At 43.4% G+C, this 15,599-nt stretch overlaps 1 protein-coding gene across 2 annotated transcripts in view; it reads left to right on the top strand.

Moving 5' to 3' along the window:
• The window catches only part of DLK2 (delta like non-canonical Notch ligand 2), a 249,454-nt gene that overhangs the window by 151,579 nt on the left and 82,276 nt on the right, over nucleotides 1-15,599 (top strand). The gene's annotated exons all lie outside the window — the stretch shown is intronic.

Here is a 15,599-nt window from a genome sequence, read left to right as displayed (position 1 = left end):
ATCCTCGCAAATTTTTCAAAATAGGTGGGGCGCTACGCTCCGCTCCTACCCTGAAAGTCTCGGGGGGATTCGTCAAGCGGGGGCTGATATAAAAGGGGGGTCCCAAAACGCGTTTTTCCCATGCATTTTTCCATAGGACCTTTAGACAGGGCTACAGCCCGAACGGCTGAACAGAATTACTTGAAATTTGGCAGAGAGGTAGTCCTCAGGTCAAGGAAGTGCCTTTTGTAGGTTTGGTGTAAATCTGTTCAGTAGATTCTGAGAAAATAGCCTTTAAATCAATATATATATCTGAGCCAGCTTACGGTGCGCTTACGGTACGCTTACCGTACGCGTACGGTGGCGTGCGCGAGCGCGATTCTGATTGGCTCTTAGATCTTAGTAAACATTCGAATCGGCCGAAACCAGGAAGCGGCGGCCGCCATTTTCTCTCTCGCACTGAGAGTGATGATGAAAATACAAAGCACAAAAACATGTAAAGGGGCTGTTTAGACAGCTCCCACACACATAGCCATGTTGAGGGAGTCCCCAAAGATCCCCCAAGGCCAAAAACGGATTTTTTTTTTTTCGCTAATTTCGCCGATTACGCTTACCGTACGCGTACGGTAAAAAATTATATAAAAAAAAAAATTATCCACACTCTCCCCACCCCGTGTGCAATTGGTGGCCGAAGACCACCAATTGTGCATGGCTTATAACCGATGAGATAAACTATAATATTTAAAAAAAAAAAATTATCCACACTCTGTCCACCCCGTGTGCAAATGGTGCCCGAAGGGCACCATTTGTGCATGGCTTATAAAAATTACGAAAAATTAAAATATTACCTTTCAAAACGAAGTGCATCATATGTCCTCCATGTGCGCACGGTGCGCGAAGCGCATCGTGCGTACATGGCCCATCTAGCGTAACGTGGGCACGCGGTGCGCGTAGCGCACCGCGTGCCCACCGTGCGTGCACGGCACTAACTGCGTAAAGTGGGCGCGCGGTGCGCGAAGCGCACCGAGTGCTTACTGTGCGTGCACGGTGCGCAAAGCGCTCCGTGCGCGCACGGAACGAACTGCGTTAAGTGGGCGCGCACGCCACGAATGGCGTAAAGTAACTTAGCATTTAAAAAACCGTACAAATTCACTGAAAAAACCATAGGTTTCACACACGTTATAGTTAGGAATTAGCATTTAAAAAACCTTGCAAATTCACTGAAAAAACCATAGGTTTCACACATGTTATAGTTAGCGGAAATTTTACTGATAAAAAACCAATGAAATTCCCCCGTTATAGTTAGTGCAGGCAACTATAACTCACGCGACCGCAATCTTCTGCTGATGACATATGTGTCTTTATGAAAAAAAAATATTTGTAATATATGTATAGCTAAAAATGTATGGAAGAAGACATGGGCAAATAAGTGTCTAAATACAGTATTGGCAGAAAGCTAGACCTTGGTCCAGAAAGAGTACATTTTAGAATTTTGTATAAATCCACGTAGTTGTTTTGAAGTTATTAAAGGAAAAATAAACATGTATATCTAGGGACGCAAATCCTCTGCGAATGCGACAGATCTCATGGTGAGATCTGATTGGTGGCCAGCACTTCAGCCAGAAAGTGTTGGCAGCCATCTTGGTACTTGCACTTATGCGCGGCTGGTGTTGAATTAACGGAAGGTAATTAAATATTTCTTCATGTTACAAAACCCCTAGAAATTCACTGAAAAAGACTAAGGTTACAGGGCCGTTATAGTTAGGAAATAAAGTTAAAAATCTTTAGAAATTCACTAGAAAACCAAAGGTTACAGGAACATTATAGTTAGGTTCAGATTTTACAGTCACAAAGCCATAAACGTTATAGTTAGGTTCAGATTTTACAGGCACAAAGCCATAAGAATTCAGCAGTTATGGTTATACTTATCTCAAGAAACTATAACTCGTGCCCTAAGGTGACTATAACTCGCGCACTCTCCATGCACTGCTAATTACCCCACATATTACATCACTAATGACATCTCCTATGAAATAATAATATCACTGCAACTTATGTAGTAAAATTATTGATGAGAACACAGTGCGTGGCTGGGGCGCGAGTTAGAGTTATAGTTTCTTGAAGTAAGTATAACTATAAATGCTGAATTTTTATGGATTTATGCGTGTGAATTCTGTACCTAACTATAATGTCCCTGTGAGCTTTGTTTTTTTAGTGAATATATATGTATGTCTGTGCCACCTACACCACACAGCGCACCACCTGCACCACACAGTCTGCCACCTACACCACACAGAGTGTGCCACCTACACCACACAGCTCGCCACCTGCACCCGACAGCACGCCACTTACACCACATAGAGTGCCACCTACCCCGCACAGTGTAAATTGTAAATTTGATACTTGTGTAAAGCACTACTCACCCGCAAGGGTCTCAAGGCGCTTGTACGAATACCGCTGTGGAACCCATCCTGGCTTTCCCTGTGAGGCGTCCACTCCTGGACACCCCCAAGGTGGAGGCCAGGCATCCTTAGCATTGTGGGGACCGTTGTGGCGCCTGAAACACGCAGAGTGCCACCTACTCCACACAGAGTGCCACCTACACCACAGTGTTCAGCCTGCACCACGCAGCATGCCACCTACACCACACAGTGTGCCGCTTGCACCACACAGCATGCCACCTACACACAGCGTGCCACCTGCACCACACAGCTTGCCACCTACAGCATACAACTCACCACCTACAGCACACAGTGTCCCACCTATACCCCCAGGCACACCACATGCTATAGAGAGACCTCGATCATGGCATGTTACTCGTACTCACCTAGACTACTCACACATAGGAAGAACTGACATTGTATATTAGTACCAGGTAGTGAAATGCACGTGCGAGCAATGGGAAAATACAATTTTTGTTACCCATTGTATTTGGCACATAATTGCATAGGTTACATTGTTTTTTGGGTTTTCCTCACCAATGCAAAGGGGGATATGTGCATGACAGAGGTGCCCTGCACATTTCAAGCCCACACACACCAAACGCACCCACACACTCCGACAGACTCAACAAACGCAAAGAACTACACACACACTAGAGCAGGCCTTATATCAGTACAATAGAGTACTCTAATCCCAAATGCCATAACACTGGCATAATAACTGAGCACCTACTGAGGTGAGGGAAAGTCCACACACCCTTAAACATTGTCACATAGTTGGTGTCAGCTACTCTGAGTTTTATGCATTTAAATACTGAGTTTTCCAACCCATGTATACACCACACTCCACACTTTTAAAGGGAATAATATTAACTGTGAATAGATTGTAGTATAAGAATACAAAACTCAAAGAGCATAGGTGCAGGTCAAAGAGCTTGGTGTAAGCAGCAGTAAGGGCCGGAAGTGCTGCTTTAGGCTTCCACCGACTTTGCTCACCTAAGGTTTGGCGATATCTCATAATTCGAATCAATGGCGTGCAAGACCACCAGGCAAAGAAGGAAAATGGACCACAGCCTGGGAAGTAAAAGACAACTATAATTGGAGATCAGTGGCCCCTAACAAACATGGAACCTGGTGCCACTGCACCTGCTGTACCATTGCTAGCTACACCCCTGATTCGCATTAGAAGTTATTTTGGGTATGTAATTTTCAGTCAGTCAGTCAATATATCTGTATTTCGGCATAATGAGTATGTCATTTTGATTATCCTCGTTCTTGACCTCATACAAATAATTCCAAGGCAGTTTTAGCTCAGTTCTCATGTAGTAACTCTTGCATTTCTTCTTATCTTTATTTAACCCACCTTGAGTGTGACATCTATGCCTATGTCAACATGTTTCGCATTAACACCCCCCCTCTTCATCAGGGCAATATTCCTGTTATACTTCGATAGATCAGAGAATATTCTCTTTACAGATGTGTGCTATTTCTCGTGTTCACCTGCAATGCTCATTAGCCAAAAGATTGTTCAGTGTCGATTGTGATCTGTTTAGAGCTTTTGTAAAGGCTCTTGTTGGCTGTATGGTACTCGGGAGTGGACAAAGTACTCTGGGAGTCCTTGTAAAGTCCCTGGAGGAGCCGTGCTACTCTGGAAGTCAATACAATACAATACAATATCTTTATTGTTTGGTTAATTAAAACTGTAACAATGTTACATGTGCACATTCATTAATTAAATATTCATTAAAACCCATCATTCATAATACAAATTGAGGTTCCCCAAAACATAAAACTGTACATTGCATCCTTTTTCGTCAAACGAGTGTCATGACTACTTCTTAAAATTGCAATTTAGTGTAAAACTGCTAATTCATTCCGAGACTATGTGTTTTTTAAGAGCCTGGTCGTGATGTTTGAGGTACTTAAGCAGTTTACAGTTCGATTGGGGGTCTGATGGATCAAGACTTGTTATGCTAGCTGTCCTGATCCCTCCAGCAATAAAATATTTTCCCAGAAAAGTGACACGTGCAATATATAAATAAGGGTATATACAAATCAGGTGAGTACAATCCTCTTTTTCACTACCACAAAGTCTGCATGCTGTGGCACCATTTTGCTTCCACACTGTTGCTACTCTGGGAGTCTTTGTGAAGCTCTGGAGTGGACATGATAAGTCTTTGTAAAGCCTCTGGAGGAGTCATGGTACTCTGGGCGTCTTTGCGAAGCTCTGGAGTGGACGTGATACCCTTGAAGTCTTTGTAAAGCCTCTGGAGGAGTCATGGTACTCTGGGAGTCTTTCCAAAGCTCTGGAGTGGACATGATACCCTTGAAGTCTTTGTAAAGCCTCTGGAGGAGTCATGGTACTCTGGGAGTCTTTGTGAATCTCTGGAGTGGACATAATACCCTTGAAGTCTTTGTAAAGCCTCTGGAGGAGTCATGATACTCTGGGACTCTTTAAAAGCTCTGGAGTGGACATGATACCCTTGAAGTCTTTGTAAAGCCTCTGGAGGAGTCATGGTACTCTGGGACTCTTTGAAAGCTCTGGAGTGGACATAATACCCTTGAAGTCTTTGTAAAGCCTCTGGAGGAGTCATGGTACTCTGGGAGTGTTTGTGAATATCTGGAGTGGACATAATACCCTTGAAGTCTTTGTAAAGCCTCTGGAGGAGTCATGATACTCTGGGACTCTTTGAAAGCTCTGGAGTTAACATGATACCCTTGACGTCTTTGTAAAGCCTCTGGAGGAGTCATGGTACTCTGGGAGTCTTTGTGAATCTCTGGAGTGGACATGATACCCTTGGAGTCTTTGTAAAGCCTCTGGAGGAGTCATGATACTCTGGGAGTGTTTGTGAATCTCTGGAGTGGACATGATACCCTTGAAGTCTTTGTAAAGCCTCTGGAGGAGTCATGATACTCTGGGACTCTTTGAAAGCTCTGGAGTGGACATGATACCCTTGAAGTCTTTGTAAAGCCTCTGGAGGAGTCATGGTACTCTGTGAGTCTTTCCAAAGCTCTGGAGTGGACGTGATACCCTTGAAGTCTTTGTAAAGCCCCTGGAGGAGTCATGATACTCTGGGACTCTTTGAAAGCTCTGGAGTGGACATGATACCCTTGAAGTCTTTGTAAAGCCTCTGGAGGAGTCATGGTACTCTGTGAGTCTTTCCAAAGCTCTGGAGTGGACGTGATACCCTTGAAGTCTTTGTAAAGCCCCTGGAGGAGTCATGGTACTCTGGGAGTCTTTCCAAAGCTCTGGAGTGGACATGATACCCTTGAAGTCTTTGTAAAGCCTCTGGAGGAGTCATGATACTCTGGGACTCTTTGAAAGCTCTGGAGTGGACATGATACCCTTGAAGTCTTTGTAAAGCCTCTAGAGGAGTCATGGTACTCTGGGAGTCTTTGAAAGCTCTGGAGGGGACATGATACCCTTGAAGTCTTTGTAAAGCCTCTGGAGGAGTCATGGTACTCTGGGAGTCTTTGAAAGCTCTGTAGGAGACATGGTATTTTCCCTTAAAATCACCAGCCATTAGCTGAAAAGGGGACATTTGCGGCAGTGTTTTTGTTTATTGCACTTATGCATCCGTACTATGTAAAGTGGATGTTATCCCTACCTTCAGCAGACAGGCGCAGTGCACCATATTGCGTGCAAAACGCACTGTCCAGAGTGGAGGCATGAAACCTTCCATCCGCCTTTTAGTGAAGAGGGACTGTTAGCACTTTGAGGAAGTGGCAGTGATCCTCTTGCACAGTGGTGCAATGTGTGATCTCACCAGTTTCCAGAGGATGCCTGGGGAGGTCCCTAGGACTCCGGTGCCTCCATTGCATGGCGCACCCTAGGAAGCAAACTCGCTACATGCCACTTCATATGTGGTGCACACGCATTGCACCTCCCGACTCCCAGTTTGCCTCTACTCCCATGTGTGCTCGATGGCACAAATGTGAGGACTAAGTTGTTCCCTCATTTGCATGGGCCTGTAACCCCAAGAAGAAGAAAGTTGGATGCTTCCTTGGGACCACTCTGGCGTACAGTGTGCCCCTGTACTATGCATATTACTGAAGGAGCCACACAAGTATCTGTGCTTCCTTTTGTAAAACCAAACCTGAGGTGCAAAAAGTGGGTGCAAGTGCCCATTGTGCCGTCTGAACACTTTCTGTGACAAGGCTCCTGGACTGCCTTACAAGAGAGAAGAAATCTCTTGACAAGTTACTAGACATTCTGAACTACGACCGCCCTTAAATGTCACATATTAAACTGCTTAAATTATTTTAGCAGCCAATGACACTGCCTTCTTGGATGTTTACTTTCCCAATATAGAGTTCCACATTTATTCTACATATCTGCAACCACAGTGTTGTGTGTGGCATGGCTTTTGTGTGATAATAATGCAAGCTACATGCAAGACATACATAAATAGCTGCATTTAATGACATGACTGCATTTAATATTACACAGTATGCGTAATAGGCGCAAGGCCTAGGGCTGAATAACTGTTTTAAATGGTAATGCTAATGGATGAGTGCTTGATCACCTTTGTAGGAAATGACCATCTTTTGCGTGGTGTACTCCCAGTATTTTTGTCTTAACTGTTATTGCTAGCTTTAGAACTCGGTGCATGTTACCCCTGCTAGCCAGTGGTAAAGTTGGTGCACTCCTTATGGCCATATTTAACTTGGTTATGGTGTAAAGTCTACCCACGGCTTGAAAATTAAATGTCACTAGTGGACTGCTGCACCTATTGTGCCATTCACTACAGTTACAATAACCTGGATTCAGACCTATCGTTGCAACCTGTCCAAACCAGATTTTTAACTGCAATTTGTCCTGTCAAAATCAACTCCTTTAGCAGATCTAAATATTCCTTTTAAATATTAAGTCGACACCCCCTAAGTAGACTTTACTGCCCATAAGGCAGGTTGCATGGTATTAAAAAGCAGTGCGTGTAAAATTTAAATGTTTAACATGTCCTCATAGTGAAACAGCCCAAAACACTATTGTCACTGTAGGAAAGCTGGCTGTTCCATAAGAAAACACTGGGATGCAATATTACATTAACAAATGTTATCTTTGGCTGTGAACCAGCTACAAATGTCATTCTTGGGCTCTTTGTTTATGCTCAAGTCACTAGCAAAATCTGATATTTAATACATCTTAAGGAAAAGGTACTTTTAGAAAGTTACCTTTTACCTGCCTAAAACCATTAGCCTCCTGCTGCAGCCTCTGAGTGCTCAACCGTGAATGCAGTGTGAAAACTACTCCCAGAACAGGAGACAAACACCTGTGTGTGGGGAGGTGTTTCTGTTCCTCTAGCAGGATGACCATTTGTACAGTGCCCAGGAACTTAATTAACTGCAAAGATGCCTCTCCTATCACAAGCAGATGTCAGATGACAACTGCACAGGTCCCTTCTTTGTTCCCTCAGCCAGCCAAGCTCCAGTCACAGTCGGGAGGGAGCTGCCCCCAGAACTGCTGTAAAGTGACCTTAGAGGAGTGGTTGCTCATTTCCCTGGCCATACCTCTGGGGTGGGCACACAGGCTCTGTGCAAGGGGAGAAGAGTTTCCCCATCTTGGATTTAGGCGGGTAGCAGCACTGTGGGATTGTTTGCTGTAGGACACACAGAAAGTGTTGTGAAAGTGAGTAGGGTTACCCCTGGGAACCTTTACCCTATTGATTAGGGATGTACCAAGAGTTATGCAGACCCACAAGCTGGTGCCAGGCACCAGCTTGTGGGCTGAATAACTCTTGCAATCCCCAGTACCCTCTTTAGAACTCTGCTGTACCTGTGGAAGATAGGAAGAATACTGAACCTGCTGTCTGAGACCTGAGAAGAACCCTGAAGGACTGGACCTGCTCTCCCTCTTGTACCCAGTATAAAGAAGTGGACTCCAAGGATCGCAAGGCTGACCTTCTGATCAAGCCACATGGACACAACAAGCTACAAGAGGCATGTCCTGCAACTGTCCAACTGAGCATTTCAAACTTGACCTGAACTGGACCCTGCTTGTAGTTTCTGCTGAATGTGTCTTGACCCCAAATGCTGTTCCTGCAGTCCTGGAGACCGGGGCTTTGTCAAAGTGTACATCCTGAGACCTGAACCTTAGAAACCTTTTGACTCGAAAGACTTCCGGAGGACCGAGACAAACCTGCCAAGCTTATCTGAAGAAGCTGTGTTGCCTCTGGGCTGAAGATTCTAGTTTCCCACACTCTGAGCTTTTCTCCAGCAGCAAATCTGCTACTGCAGGACCTTGCAGAGCCTCTTTGGCTACAGCCTGCTGCCTTGCCCCTCTGGAGGAATCCAAGCATAAAAGTGACGAAGTGCTAACAACCAAATCTTCAAGCAGCGAAGGTGCCAAAAAGTATCCGCCGGGTAAGGGACATTCCTTGGGTGTGAAATCCAAATTTCTCCCACTCAGAGCTTTCCCACCAGAAACCAAGGGCTTTACCGAGACCTGCTTTGATGGCTATCTGGCTTTAAGGAGCCCTCCTCAGCTACAGTCTGCTGCTTTTCCCTGCTGAAGATTTTGGACATCCATTTTTGAGACTAAGTCAAAAAGTAAATCTTCCAGCTTGATTGAACCTGGTTGTTGTGTCTGACCCATTGCTCCTTTGCGGTGGGCTTCAAATCACACCTAGGTCCCATTCTACTGTGACCATTGACCGCAGTTGGCACTTAGCACTTTTTGGCACTATCTTTTTGGAAATTTAAATAAATGCAAATCACAGGTCCCCTTTTTAGATTTTGTTTTGTTTTGGTATCATTTTATTTATTAAAATGTACTCTATTTTCCAAAATTGGTTTGTGATTTTTCTTATGTTGTGTTTTAACTTTATTACTGTTTTGGTACTGCATAAACACTTTACAAATTGCCTCTGAGTCTGTCTGCTCTGTTCTGCAGCTGCCGGGGGACTGAGCTCGGGTTAATTTAGTGACTGATGGTTCTCCCTCACAAGGATTGTGGTTATCACTTGAGATGGATAGTTACACCCCACAACTAAGAGTCCAGCTACTTACAGCCATGTTTTCAGTTTAGAGGAAACATGATTTCTGACATCCTTCAAACTAGCAGGATAGAGAAGGAAAACTTTCCACTTCCCTGGTGCACACTTTATAAGCTTGTATTTGTGGCTGGAAGGGGCGAAGACCTTGTAGTTATCCGCCTTGGAAGTAAGAAGGGAAAGTAACAGTAGCTCTGAATAGTTTTTCACCTTTTTTTTATTAAAGCAGGAGCCGAACACGAGTGATCCATCAGGTATCATTAGTGATAAAGGGATATAAACTACCAATGCATGAATGGGGTAAGACACATAGCGGGGTTGCTAAGCGAAGATGCTGAAAGGCTAAAGTCAACTGCTGATCGGATGGCAGCTTAAAGGTATGCTGGGAAATTATACATGACTTGGCATATTTTAGGTTTAGCAAACTAATACAGATAAATAGACCGGATGCCAATGTCAGGACACTTAAGGCAGGAAATATATTAACAGCTTATGGCTATATGATTAAACATTATCGGGACCAATCTAACATTCGCGCAGATCTACATATCTAACTGCTGAATTGTTGGCAATAATCATGAGCATTCTGACGCGCACGATTCATAGCCAAATGCTGCAAAATAAATAATCACATGATAGTAAAATACCAAGCATTCTGTGTGAGTACTGATTTGGGGTACAAGAGCGGGTTTGCTTTTGTCATCAGCTGCAGACAGAGACTCCCTGAATGTTGACACTCCTTGTCTAACAAGGTGTAACTTTGTTACTTTTTTTTTTTGCAATTTTGTATAGCGCGAACTCTACCCGAAGGTATCAGAGCACATGACATGAGCACCAGTTGCATTACAGACGGACACCTTCATTTTGTTAGGCATGGCCAGGGGAAGAGTGAGAGACACCTGCCAGTTCTCCTTTTCTCCAAAAACGGTGTTTTCCTATTGAGGCTAAAGGAATTCACCAGGTGTGATCCCCAATAATGCACGGGTGAACATGATAATAGTAGCTCATTCATAAGAGAGAGTGATGGCATCGGTGCGCTCATGTACTATGAGGAATAAAATACCTCTTGGCTACATAAAATAATATGGCGGGTCAGTTTAAAGTCTGGCAACTTTATCATGGACGTCTGACATCGGACATGTTGGTCTGTATGATCATGGAACGCCTCCTGACTTACAATATCCTTGTAACGTACTGAAAGCAATATTTCATCCTAAAAATAAAAATGTGTGTGGACGTATTTTCAAGTATAGAGATATGTGGGATATAAAGATTGTGAAATATGATGATGCATGGTTTCTGCGTCTAATCAGCGAAGAGGCCCAATGGATACAAATCACACATTTTCCAACCTTGCGGGCAAGACTACCTTCCATATTGAGATGCGCAGTAGCTACACCCTGTCCATGGGCAGGTTCAATGCAAGTTTTGAGGCCGAGTGTCAAGACCCACAGGTTTAAAGGTTGAATTAACATCATGAGTGTAGGGCAGAGGCATTTGTGATCATTATGAGCATTAGTCACCTCTCAACTTGTTTCAGGGTTAGCTTCTTCATTGGCAATCCCTCTCTTGTTGTTTGATTCCTGTATTATTTTTATTTTACAGAGTTTTGTATAGCACGAACTTGACCCGAATCGGGTATCAGAGCGCTTTACATAGCACCAGTTGCATTACATGAGGACACATTCATTTTTGTTAGGCACGGGGAGATTAAGTGATTTACCCAGAATCACAGGATGTTTAGCGTCATTGCTGAGATTCGAACCCAGTTCCCCACATTCGAGGTCAAAAAATATACAGACGCTTCACAAATTCAATACTTTATCTCAGAAATGCGTTGTATTTTTTTGTTTTCATTTTTCACTGACTCACATTTTTTTATTCGTGTTGTAAACGTGACTCAAAATCTAAGTCAGACCCATTGGCTTTGCCAATGCTAAGTTCAGAGTATTAATTTAATAAATATGTTATATAAGCCACTATTTTTTGTTTCGAAGGTATATAATCTGTCACACTAGGAGTCAGCGAGTGATGTTACTGGCTAGCCCTTACTCTAAAAGGGTATATCCTATTCTGGAGATTGAGGGGAACACTTGAGAATATATAAAAGCCAAGCATTGATTTTGCCTTATGTACAAATTAGAACTGCAAAGTGAAGTAACATACTTAACATGAGACAACTGCGCCTATTCACAAAGGCATCTAAGAGTATTTAAGAGTACTGCTTGCAGTACTCATAAATGTTTTTTTCAGAAACGACCCCATATCTTTTGTTTTGCCTCCATTTTCTAACATTTGGCTCCAGATTCATCCATTTTTTCCCACCTGTAATGGGACTGTTTTGTTACTTTCTGATTTGCCGCCATTATTGTTTCTTTAATGTAGGTTGATACCAATATACTGATAATGCTTGAAGATTAGCCTAGTTTTAGATAAGGCACTTCTGTCCACCAAGTTGTTTTATTTAACGGACTTTTGAACAGACAGAACTTTTCGCCCGGTAGAGCCGTTGGTAAAAAGGTAGCCACAGTAATGAGTCTCACCTTCTAAAAGAGGTACAAGCCGTGACGACAAGTGAGGTGCCGGCAGGCAAAACCGACTAGTGGGTCACATGTTTTGCCGAGGCCTGATATGGAACTTAAAAGTTTATTTTTGTCATAAATAAACTTTCAGACCTGATAAACACCCTTTACAAAGGCGATTTACAAATATTGAGACCGAGGCAAGAGAAATCACACCTATCACATACAGTGAAATTGATTGGACTGACGTGGTGCTTTGATCAGGAAGAACAGTCTCCTAATCCTCACAGGAGTCTTCCTCCTAATAATATTACACAAGACAATCTCTTAAAAAGATGTATGGTACATGAATGTGGAAGCACAATTGTGTGTGCTGGTCACCCTTGTGTAACACTTTGTAAAGGTAATTAAAACAAGCATTGGCATAGCCAATAGGTCTCGCCTTTGGAACCTTATAAGTGTTTAGCCACAGTTGATGTTGTTGCACCAAGATTTTTGTGCTGGATAACTGAATGAATGAATGAATGATGTAGCATTTGTAAAGCGCCTGGTTACCCGGAGGCATCCCCACGCTAGTGGACACTCTTATCATCAAATAGAGATTCAAGGGAAAAGTAGGGTTTTTAGCTGTTTACGAAAAAGAGCATGATTGCTTTGAGACCGGATGTGCATAGGGGCGATGTTCCAGAGTTTTGCCCCACAGTAGGAGAACCTACGGCCTCCACATCTGGTGCGTTTTACTCTGGAACTGTCAACAAATATTTGCCCTCTGATCTTAGAGTTCTTTGTGGTTGATGGAGGTGCATCATGGCCTCAATCAAGGTAGAGCCTTTCCCATTCAGAGATTTTTGTATAATACACATAGCTTTAAATTTAATCCTATCCTGAATGGGAAGCCAGTGTAATGAGGAGAGTGCCGACCTAGCTGATAGACGTTTAGGAATATTCAGCAAAAGTCGGGCTGCACAATTTTGTACGGTCTGCAAGACTTTAGTAGTAGACAACGGGGCTCCCAGGTAAACACTTATAAGGTCTCAAAGCGAGACTTAATGGCTATGCCAGTGCTTTTTTTTATTGCATACAAACATTTGGCCTACGTGTTCGTCCATTTGTCTCAAATTCTGTTTTGTACTTCCTGGTAGCCTGGTATTGGTAGTTCTTCTTTCCCCACCCATATGCAGATCTTCTGCACCGAAAAAGACAACTAAAAGAATGAGGGAAATATGTGACTCTGAGACTGGCCAATCTTGAGGTCCTATACTTGAACCAATCAGTTGGATTTTTAACCAAGCACACTTTGCATGAGTGGGCATCTATCTGCTCATTGCAAGGTAACCAACAAAAAGGAAATCACATCTTATAATGCAAGCCTTCTGACTAAAAACCAACACTGGCTGGCGCCTCATAGGTGACATGGTCTAAGAGCATTGTGTTTGTTCGGTTTTGCAATGCTGATGGAAATCGTGTGTAGCATGTACATGAAAGTGGTATAAACTGACACATTACAAGGCATCACAAGCTCTGACACAGACATCACCCGCAAAAATAATTTTAGTGTGGGTAAAAGTATCGCATTAGTGGTACCTAAGCACATCAGTGAAGTAAGTTATTCTCTACTGTGTAAACAAACACTACCAGCATGCGAAAAACTACAAAACGTCAAAGAAATTGTAGTATAAAAACATTTTAAAAATAGTTCACTGTGGCGCTTCATTTTGGCATTCTCCAACATCTACCCATTCCGTACTTCTCCAGACTCCCTTACACAGCTTGAAGGTCAACATGGGTTGTATTTAGCAAAGTAAAAGATCAGAAAGAGAGGCTGCATTTTCATGGTTTCTTAGAAACAGACCCGTGGACATTGAGTTTAGTTCTCTATAAACATTCCCTGCTTTGAAGCAAGCTGTGGGCCGCTGAACTAGGACACGGTTTTAAGCCCGTTACGCAAGCGTGGTTCATTTATTATGATCAATAGAGACACAGAAGGCCTCGTTTCTTACAGCTGAAGAAAAGCACACCTTTCCTACAAATATGGCATAGCTCTTCTGGCATTTGGGTGCAGACAGGAAACCTCGAAAGGAGAGAGTGGGAGGGAGAGAGAGAGAGAGAGAGGAAGAGTGAAGGGGCGGGTGAGGAGCCAGTGAAGGGAGATAGATTGGAGAGGTAAAAAAACAGTGATAAATACAATAAAAAGACGGGAAAGAGAGATGAGAAACAGTAGAGGCATATTAAAGTATGCTACAGCGTGTTTTTAAAATGCCATGGATGCCGCACAGCCCATGAGTGATAAGGTGCAGGCAGATGGGATCCTGTGATGTTGGCATGCGCACTGACAGCATGTAGGGCCCTGATACAATGGGGGACTTGGCTCTTCAGCTATTCTAGGGGGTAATGCTCACGTGGGGGAGGAGGGAAAAGGGTCGCATTTCGTCAACTTTCTGCTGCTTTTTGCAGGCGCTTCTCAGGGTTTTTCCTCCTACTAAAATTAAGTGGAGTGTACTGGGCTGAACAGCATTTAGTGAGAATTACAGTGATGTGCTGCTGAAATGTGTGGCGGGGGGGCTGGGGGAGCAGTAGCCTCGCACGCCTCTCATGTCTGCTGCCCAGGCAATTAAAAAAAAATCTAGAAGCACACATATTAAAATCAAACTTGGCAAGCGCATGCACTGCCTCAGGGCCGGCTTTAACACTGGTGACGCCCTGTGCGACAATGTTTGTTGGCGCCCCCAATGGCCACCTCTGCCACGGATTCCCTCACTAGCACCCTTCAACAGTGCCCCTCAAGTCTCCCTAACCACTGTCTCTCAGATTCATTTAGTTCTATAGCACCACTCATTCCAGTGTAAGGTTTTAGAGCACTTTACATCACACACACATTGCACAGAGACAATCATATGTGTATGAATCAGTGTATAGAAAATGTACATCAGACAGAACTACAAGGTGTAGAGTAGGAGTGACGTGTCATTGATACTGATAGGCAATATAGTTTAAGAGTCCTTATTATGGAAAAGCACAAATTTAGAATTTAAAACGTAACATAATAAGAATTGTTTTCTACCCAAATAAACCCTTTGGGAAGATTAGAATAATGAAAGACTGTGCTAAAAAACATGTAGCTCTAACAAATACCTTGCAGTTTGCATGCAGCTCTTTGATGACAATTAATAGCTCAATGTCATATATTAGGATTTTGACTTACAAACTTCAAACAACAAAAAGAGCTATTTTACAGAAGCAGTAACCCACTGACCTATTTAAATTAGATGCACTTTGTGATCTGCATGGTACACGTTCTTCCGCGCTGCCTTTCCATGTGTCAAAACGTCCACTAGACAAACCTCCAGTCTCTTTCCAGGAACACTATTCATCACAGGAGTTATCTTGAAGTTTTAATTGATGCCTGTAAATTGCTGGAGGCCATGAACGCAGTAGCAGGTGCTTTTAAAATGTTAATATCCTTGCAAAAAAGACGCCCCCACCCCAAGTCAGCGCCCGGTGCGGTGGCACTGATCGCACCGCCCTAGAGCCGGCCCTGCACTGCCTAAGCTCACTTGGGGTGAACAGCATTTTGTGAGAATTACAAAATATCTTGCTCGGGTATTTGTAAAACGGAGGCCCGCTCCAGGGGCACTTATTGTAATACGGCCGCTGGTCCTTACCCC

Source organism: Triturus cristatus, chromosome 6 (assembly GCF_964204655.1).
Source record: "Triturus cristatus chromosome 6, aTriCri1.1, whole genome shotgun sequence".
Lineage (NCBI taxonomy): Eukaryota > Metazoa > Chordata > Amphibia > Caudata > Salamandridae > Triturus > Triturus cristatus.
Note: the sequence above shows the minus strand (reverse complement) of the source record. Positions and strands in the feature narration are given on the sequence as shown.